The sequence below is a fragment of the Nicotiana attenuata genome, chromosome 1 (genome assembly GCF_001879085.1).
Source record: "Nicotiana attenuata strain UT chromosome 1, NIATTr2, whole genome shotgun sequence".
NCBI lineage: Eukaryota > Viridiplantae > Streptophyta > Magnoliopsida > Solanales > Solanaceae > Nicotiana > Nicotiana attenuata.
Genome location: NC_031989.1, coordinates 102,208,980 through 102,217,310, shown reverse-complemented (window position 1 = coordinate 102,217,310; position 8,331 = coordinate 102,208,980).

Here is an 8,331-nt window from a genome sequence, read left to right as displayed (position 1 = left end):
AAAAAAAATCCTTAATTAAAGTTTGATAAGAGTTGAGCGGATTGGGTTATGATACAAATTTTAGCTCATCTTGACCCAAATCATCTCACCCAATTATCTTTTGGACGGGTTATTGACTCGACCCATTTTAACCCGTCCAAAATCAGCACCACTCGCCCATTTGACACCCCTACTTATCCTCTTAATTAAACTCCTCTGACCTCAGCTTTACTTAAGACAAATTATCTCCTCTTAATAAAATATCTTTCAAGAAGTTGAAACAAAATCCAAATTCTTTCAAGAAAATTCATTTTGTCCCTGTTCAAATCCTTAGTTATAGTAAATATATTGTCTTTTCAAATAGGCTTCCATTTCTTTCATTAACACCACTGAACAGCTGAGAATCGTCGGCTCTGATACTAAATGTAATGATTCCCATGTTGGAATCGTCATAAATTAAGCAAGGTAAAAGAAACAAAGAAAAAGAAAGCAAACGTTTAAAGAAAAAACTTAGATTTTCATTTCAGATGCTTTTTACAGTGAACCCTAAAAGAATATAAAAGCCTAGCAGTGAACTAACAATTACTGCAAATAAACTAAAAGAGTAGGACTAAAATGTAAAAAGTGGAACCTAAGGTGGTTATCGGGAATAATGAGGCTTGGCCTTCTAACTTCATTTGTTACATTCTATCCCCCTTAAAATAACCTTGTCCTCAAGGTTGAGAATTTGAAACTTGGGAATGGATGATGACTGTGATATTGCACCAACCCAATGATCTTCAGCGATTAGAATACTCCATATCTTTTGAAACTATGGAATGTTTACACTCTTCAAGAGTCTTGTCCCAATGAAAATTATTGCACTTATACTTCCAAAATTCATTCGTCAAAGTCATAGTGTAGGGAAAAAATGACACGAGCAGGGAATGATTAATGTTTTGGTCCAGTATCCACAAACTTCCTGCCAGCTATTGCAGGGTCCACAATCATTGAAAGATAAAAACTTTTGAGAGATTCCTTCACTCCATGGCTTAAAGTAGAGCCATTGATATTTTTCAATATTCCATGAAGGAATGTTTGTTCACATCCTTCCATATATTCTGTCTCAATCATTGAATATAAGGGTCGAATCATCATACTCATAAAAGTAGTTGTTCTTCCATAAGCTGGACCAATCATTTCAATTTCTTCTCAGACAAGTTTTTGCGTTCGTGAATGTATCTCATACCTATTTTTCTGAAGCAACAAGGATGAACCTTATAACACATGATTCTCAGATGGTGCTTTTCATCGGCGTTTCCTCTACCACCAAAATGTTTCATGTGTTTTCTGATGGCCACGGCCAGCACTAAGGTATCCTCTCTTCTTCCCATTCTTCCTAAATCTTGTTGATACTGTTTGTTGATCATTGTATGTAGGATCAGTCGCAACAGCTGTCACTAACACTACAAAACCATTATCCAACTGAACTAAATGGGAGTTACTGTAACAATCTGGCCGGTCGTTTCATGATTTACCGCTCCATTTTCCCCACTTCTGCTTCTTATTGCCTTGTTTAGCTGTATTTTGTGTTATCGGGTTGGTTGGCTCAGGTTCGGAAAGGTTTTGGTAAGGTTTGAGACACTTAGTCTCTTTTGAGTAAGCTTAAGTTGGAAAAGTCAATCGGATATTGACTTATATGAAAGAGGGCTCGGAAGTAAATTCCGATGGTTCCGGTAGCTTCGGAAGATGATTTGGTACTTAGGAGTGTGATCGAAACATGTTTTGGAGGTCCGTAGTAGATTTAGGCTTGAATTAGCGAAATTAGAATTTTGGCGTTTTCCGGTTGATAGGTGAGATTTTTATATAGGGGTCGGAATGGAATTCCAGAAGTTTCAGTAGGTCCGTGGTGTCATTTGGGATGTGTGTGCAAAATATCAGGTCATTCGGACGTGGTTTGATAGACTTTTTGATCAAAAGCGTTATTCGGAAGATTTTTGGAACCTTAAGCTTAAATCCGATATGTTTTGGTTGATTCGATGTTGTTTGAGGTGTTTTGAGGATTGGCATAAGTTTGAATAGTGGTATATGACTTGTTTGTGCTTTTAGTTGAGGTCTTGGGGGCCTCTGGGTGATTTCGGATGGTTGACGAAAGATTTGAGTTTGGTTTTGGCAGCTGAAGATTTCCCATTACTGTCACAACCGCACCTGCGGCTAGGGGACCGCAGGTGCGGGCTCGCAGAAGCGCCCAGATGTTCGCAGACATGGAATTGGCCATGTGGGGCTGGGACCGCAGAAGCGACTGCTCGATCTCACCTGCGACAGCGCAAGTGCGGCTTCTTGATCGCAGATGTGGAAATGGGCGCATTAGTGAAAACCGCAGATGCGGTGCAATTAACCGCAGAAGCGGAGGAAGGGCCGCATGTGTGAAAACCCTGGCTAGAAAGTATATAAACCCTCCTTCGCGATTTTCAGCCTTTCTTCACCATTTTAAATCGATTTTTGGAGCTTTTGGGGGATTTTGAAGAGGGAATCAGAGGGAACTTCGTTGAGGTAAGAATTTTGATCATAAAACACGTTCCTATGGTGTTATTTCATTAATTAGGCTTGAAATTTATGGAAATTTATGGGTAAATATTGAAGAAACTAGGGCTTGAGATTGGAGAGCTTTGAGTAAGGGTTTGAGGGGTCATTTATGGTCGGATTTTAGTACTTTTGATATTTATGAACTCGTGGGGAGATAAGGAGTTTATTAATGTAAATTTTATCGAATTCTGAGACGTGGGCCTGGGTGTCGAGTTTGGTTAATTTTGGGATTTGCGTTGTATTTTGATTACTTTCGAGTGGTCTTTGTTACCTTAGCATATTTTGATGGTTATGTACTGATTTTGGTTAGATTTGAAGCATCCGAAGGCCGATTCGAGAGGCAAAGGCATCGCGGGCTAGAGTTTGGACCGGATAGAGGTAAGTAATGATTGTAAATGCTGTCCTGAGGGTATGAAACCTCGGATTACACATCGTTGTAATATTTGGAGCTGACGCACACGCTAGATGACGAGCGTGGGGTCGTGCACCGTTGGGGATTGTGACTTAGTCCGTCCCGTATGACTGTTTAACCGCATATTTGATTGAAAATTGTTTGCTATCATAATGTTTTGGGCTGAATGCCATATATGGGCCTCGTGCTAACTGTTTGGACCCTTAGGGGATTTTTACTACTATTTCTCACTGTTTGACTTTATGTTTGTACTCAGTCATGCTATTTTCTACTGGTTTCATAACTCAGCCATGTTTACTCTGTTTTGACATCTTAAGTGATATTTCGAGTTGAGCATCATATTTTGCTGTGCCCGAGTGGCTTTTAGAGATTTCTGACTGAGTAGGGCCGAGGGCCTGTGTTGTGAGGTTACTATGGGATCGGGCTGCACGCCGCAGCGGTATTGAGTTAATTCATGATTATGAGGCCGAGGGCCTGAGTTGTACGCCACAAGGTGGCTTGATATGAAGCCGAGAGCCTGTTTTGATTATGCCACGATATGGTTTGATATTACGTTTGGGCCGTAAGGGGCCCCTCCCGGAGTCTGTACACCCCCAGTGAGCGCGGGTACCCAGCGTGATATGTGATATAGGCCCGAGGGGATGATGTTGTTATGTGTTGTTGCCCGAGGGGCTGATCCTGTTGACATTTTTGCCCGAGGGGCTGACTTATGCATCTATCTCTTCTTCCTGTTTTCATTTACTCATGTGAACTATTAAAAGATGTTTTAAAAAGGCTTTGCTGAACTAAGGTGTTTTTCATAAGTTTTCACTGATTTACTGCATTGTATTGGCTTTATACTGCCTCTTTGTAGCATTTTGTTGTGTTTTACGTATTTTTCTTATCGCTCAGCTGCCTTTACTTTTATTACTTACTGAGTTGGCGTACTCACATTACTCCCTGCACCCTGTGTGCAGATACAGGAGCCTCGGGTTCTACTAGCGAGGGTTGATTGCTTCTAGCGGGCTATTCGGAGTTCATTAGGTAGCTGCTCGGCATTAGCAGCCCAGTGTTTCTCCCTCCTATCTTTACTTTCCCTTGTACTAGATTCTGTAATAGACTGTGTATTCCTTTTTCCATACTCTTAGACTTATGTTAGATGCTCATGATTGGTGACACCCCGATGTCGGGCTGTGTTTATTTCCGCGTTTGTTCTATTTCACTTTATTTTGGGATTTATCATCTGTTAATGATTTAAATTGAATTATTATAACTGTTAAAAATGGATTGGGAGTTTGTGTTGGCTAGACTTGTTTCACGATAGGCGCCATCATGACCGGGTCCGATTCAGGGTCGTGACAAATTAGTATCAGAGCCTAGGTTACATAGGTCTCACGAGTCATGAGCAGGTTTAGTAGAGTCTCGCGGATCGGTACAGAGACGTCTGTATTTATCCTCGGGAGGCTGCAGAACCTTTAGGAAAACTTTATATTCTTGAAATTCTAGTCGTGCGAATCTGTTGATCCAAGTACTAAACTTCTGTTATTCTATTCTCTCACAGATGGTGAGGACACGAGCGACCGGTCAGGATGGACGACCACCAGTACCACCAACTGTGGCCACTAGAGGCCAAGGACGCGGTCGAGGCCGTGGTAAGGGCAAGGGTGTAGCCCGCACAACAGCTAGGGCAGCACCTGCAGATCCACCAGCCGCCCCAGTTCAGGATCAGGTCCCAGTTGTGGACGCTCCAGCAGCACCAGCTCAGGCACCAGCCGTGCCCATTGTGATTCCAGGTCTTCAGGAGGCCCTGGCTCAGATTCTATCAGTATGCACTAGCCTAGCTCTGGCGGACTCAGTTACTACAACCGCAGCTACTTCTCAGGCCGAGGGAGGCACTCAGACTCCCGCCGCTCGCACACCTGAGCAGGTCGTGCAGGGACTTCAAACACCGGGGGCACATCCAGCCCAGCCGGTAGCTGCTGTTCAGGACTATGTAGCTACTACTATGCCAGAGGACGAGCAGCGTCGATTGGAGAGGTTTGGTAGACTTCAGCCTCCGACTTTCAGTGGTGCAGAGGGCGAGGATGCCCAGGGTTTCTTGGACAAGTGTCAGAGGATTCTTCATACAGCGAGTATTCTGGAGACCAGCGGGGTCGCTTTCACTACTTTTCAGTTTTCTGGAGCTGCCTTCACTTGATGGGAGGCTTATGAGAGGCGTAGGCCTGTTGGTGCAGCACCCCTTACCTGACAACAGTTCTCCGTTCTCTTTTTAAAGAAGTATGTGGCACAGTCTCGCAGAGAGGAGCTGTATAGGCAGTTTGAGTGGTTGCGTCAGGAGAGATAACTGTGATGCGGTACGAGATGAGGTTCTCAGAGTTAGCTCGTCATGTTGTTTGGTTGGTTCCTACGAAGAGAGAGAGGGTTAGGAGGTTTGTTGATAGCCTTATGTATCAGCTTCGTATTCTCATGACCGGGGAGAGGGTGTCTGGTGCTACTTTTCCGGAGGTTGTTGATATTGCTCGCAATATTGAGTCAGTTCATCGCTAGGAGCGAGATGATAGGGAGGCCAAGAGGCCTCGAGGATCTGGTAGTTATGGTGGTGCTCCTTCAAGAGGCCAGTTTCAGCACGGCAGAGGTCGTCCATTCAGGAATGCTCAGTCAGCTCGCCCAGGTTATCGTGGGGCGTCATCGGGTCATGGTTCTCACAGTTCCCATCAAGGCCATTCATCACTCAGTGCCCTTCCAGCCCAGAGTTCGTCCCGTGCTCCATCAATTTAGGGTTCTTCTATGCCAGGTGCATTTTCCAGTCATTCCAGTGCTCGGGGTTCCCTTCAGTCCCCCTCTCTAGCACCCCTGGAGTTACTATGAGTGTGAAGAGTTGGGTCATATGTGGAGGCGGTATCCTCGTCGTCTTGGGGGTTCATCTCAGCAGAGGAGTCAGCCATCGGCCTCAGCTCCAGTTACTTCACCACCACCCACCCACCCAGCTAGGGGTCGCCCTAGAAGGGGAGGTCGATCAGGTGGCGGTCAGGCTCGTTTCTATACACTTCCAGCTAGACCCGATGCTATTGCTTCAGATGTTGTAATCACAGGTATTGTCTTAGTCTTCCACAGAGATGCCTCTGTATTATTTGATCCTGCTTCCACTTATTCTTATGTGTCATCATACTTTGCTCGTTATTTGGATACGCCCAGTGAGTCTCTTGTTTCATCTGTTCGTGTATCTACTCCGATGGGCAATACTATTATTGTAGACTGTGTGTACCGGTCATATGTGGTGACTATTGGGGGTCTGGAGACCCGACTGGATCAGTTGTTGTTATGTATGGTTGACTTTGATGTGATATTGGGCATGGATTGGCTATCTCCGTGTCATGCTATTTTGGACTGTCATGCGAAGACAGTGACGTTGGCTATGCCGGGTATGCCACGGATTGAGTGGCGAGGTTCGACTGATTATGTTCCCAGTAGGGTAATCTCATTCTTGAAGGCCCAGCGTATGGTTGGGAAGGGTTGTCTTTATTATTTAGCCTTTGTAAGGGATGTCGGTGGAGAGACTCCTAGTACTGATTCTGTTCTTGTTGTGAGGGATTTCCCCGATGTGTTTCCTGCAGACGTGCCGGGCATGCCACCGGATAGGGATATTAATTTTGGTATTGATCTGGTGCCGGGCACTCAGCCCATTTCTATTCCATCGTATCGTATGGCACCCGCGGAGTTGAAGGTGTTAAAGGAGCAGCTTCAGGAACTCCTTGATAAGGGTTTTATTCGGCCTAGTGTGTCGCCTTGGGGTGCGCCTGTTCTATTTGTGAAGAAGAAGGATGGCACGATGAGGATGTGCATTGATTACATAGGTGTTTAACGGGCGGGCTGGGACGGGCTGTACACAAAAAAAATAAACCCGTACGGTTATCGTTCCGGGCTGTTAGCGGGCTGAAATAGCGGGTTGTTAGCGGGTTGTGTTTTTGCGGGTTTTATTGGGCCCGTACAGGTTCGGGCTTAAACGGGTCGGACCAGGCCGGGCTTATTATTTTTTTGTAAATTTTATTTTTCTTATTCAATGTTATTGATACTTAAGTGTTCGCAAACTTTGAAGAATTAAATTGTAATTTATCAATTATTAGGGGTGGGAGGGCTATTTTCTTAACGGGGGAGGCCGAAATGGCCATTTGTGCAAAATATAGTCGCTGCCCAACGGTCATTCTTGAATTTGACCGTTGGAAACGTTCCACAAAATTAAACAAAATTAAAAATTTGTAAGGATAACGGGCTAAACCGGGCTGCAGCCCGTTAAAAACTCATTAACGGGTTAGCGGGTTTCGGTGCTCCGGTATCCAAAATTTGTTCGTCTAAAACCCGCTCCCCGTCCCAGCCTGCCCTAATATGCTACAATAACGGGCTGAATCGGGCTGAACTGGGCTAAAGCGGGTTGAAAACGGGTCAGCCCGGCCCGATTAACAGGTATAATTGATTACAGGCAGTTGAACAAAGTAACAATCAAGAACAACTATCCTTTGCCTCGTATCGATGATTTGTTTGACCAGCTTCAGGGAGCGAGAGTGTTCTCCAAGATTGATCTCCGCTCAGGTTATCACCAGCTGAAGATCAGGGACTCGAATATTCTCAAGACAGCTTTCAGGACCTGATATGGTCATTATGAGTTCCTGGTGATGTCTTTTAGGCTGACCAATGCCTCAGCAGCGTTCATGCATTTGATGAACAGCGTGTTCTGACCATATCTCGACTCGTTTGTCATAGTTTTCATTGATGATATTCTGGTGTATTTGCGTAGTCAGGAGGAGCACGCGGAGCATTTGAGAGTTGTGTTGCAGAGATTGAGGGGAGGAGAAGCTTTATGCAAAGTTCTCCAATTGTGAGTTTTGGCTCGGTTCAGTGGCATTCTTAGGGCACGTGGTGTCCAGTGAGGGTATTCAGGTTGATCCGAAGAAGATAGACGCGGTTCAGAGTTGGCCCAGACTGTCCTCAGCCACAGAGATCGCAGTTTTCTTAGTTTGGCGGGTTATTACCGCCGGTTTGTTCAGGGATTTTCATCTATCGCATCGCCCTTGACCAAGTTGACTCAGAAGGGTGCTCCATTTATGTGGTCGGATGAGTGTGAGGAGAGCTTTTAGAAGCTCAAGACTGCCTTGACCACAGCTCCAGTGTTAGTATTGCCATCAGCTTCAGGTTCTTATACCATGTATTGTGATGCTTCGAGAGTTGGTATTGTGTGTGTGTTGATGCAGAAGGGTAGAGTTATTACTTATGCTTCTCGTCAGTTGAAGCCTCATGAGAAGAACTACCCTGTTCATCATTTGGAGTTGGCTGCTATTGTTCACGCGTTGAAGATTTGGAGGCATTATTTGTATGGTGTGTCCTGTGAGGTATTTACTGGT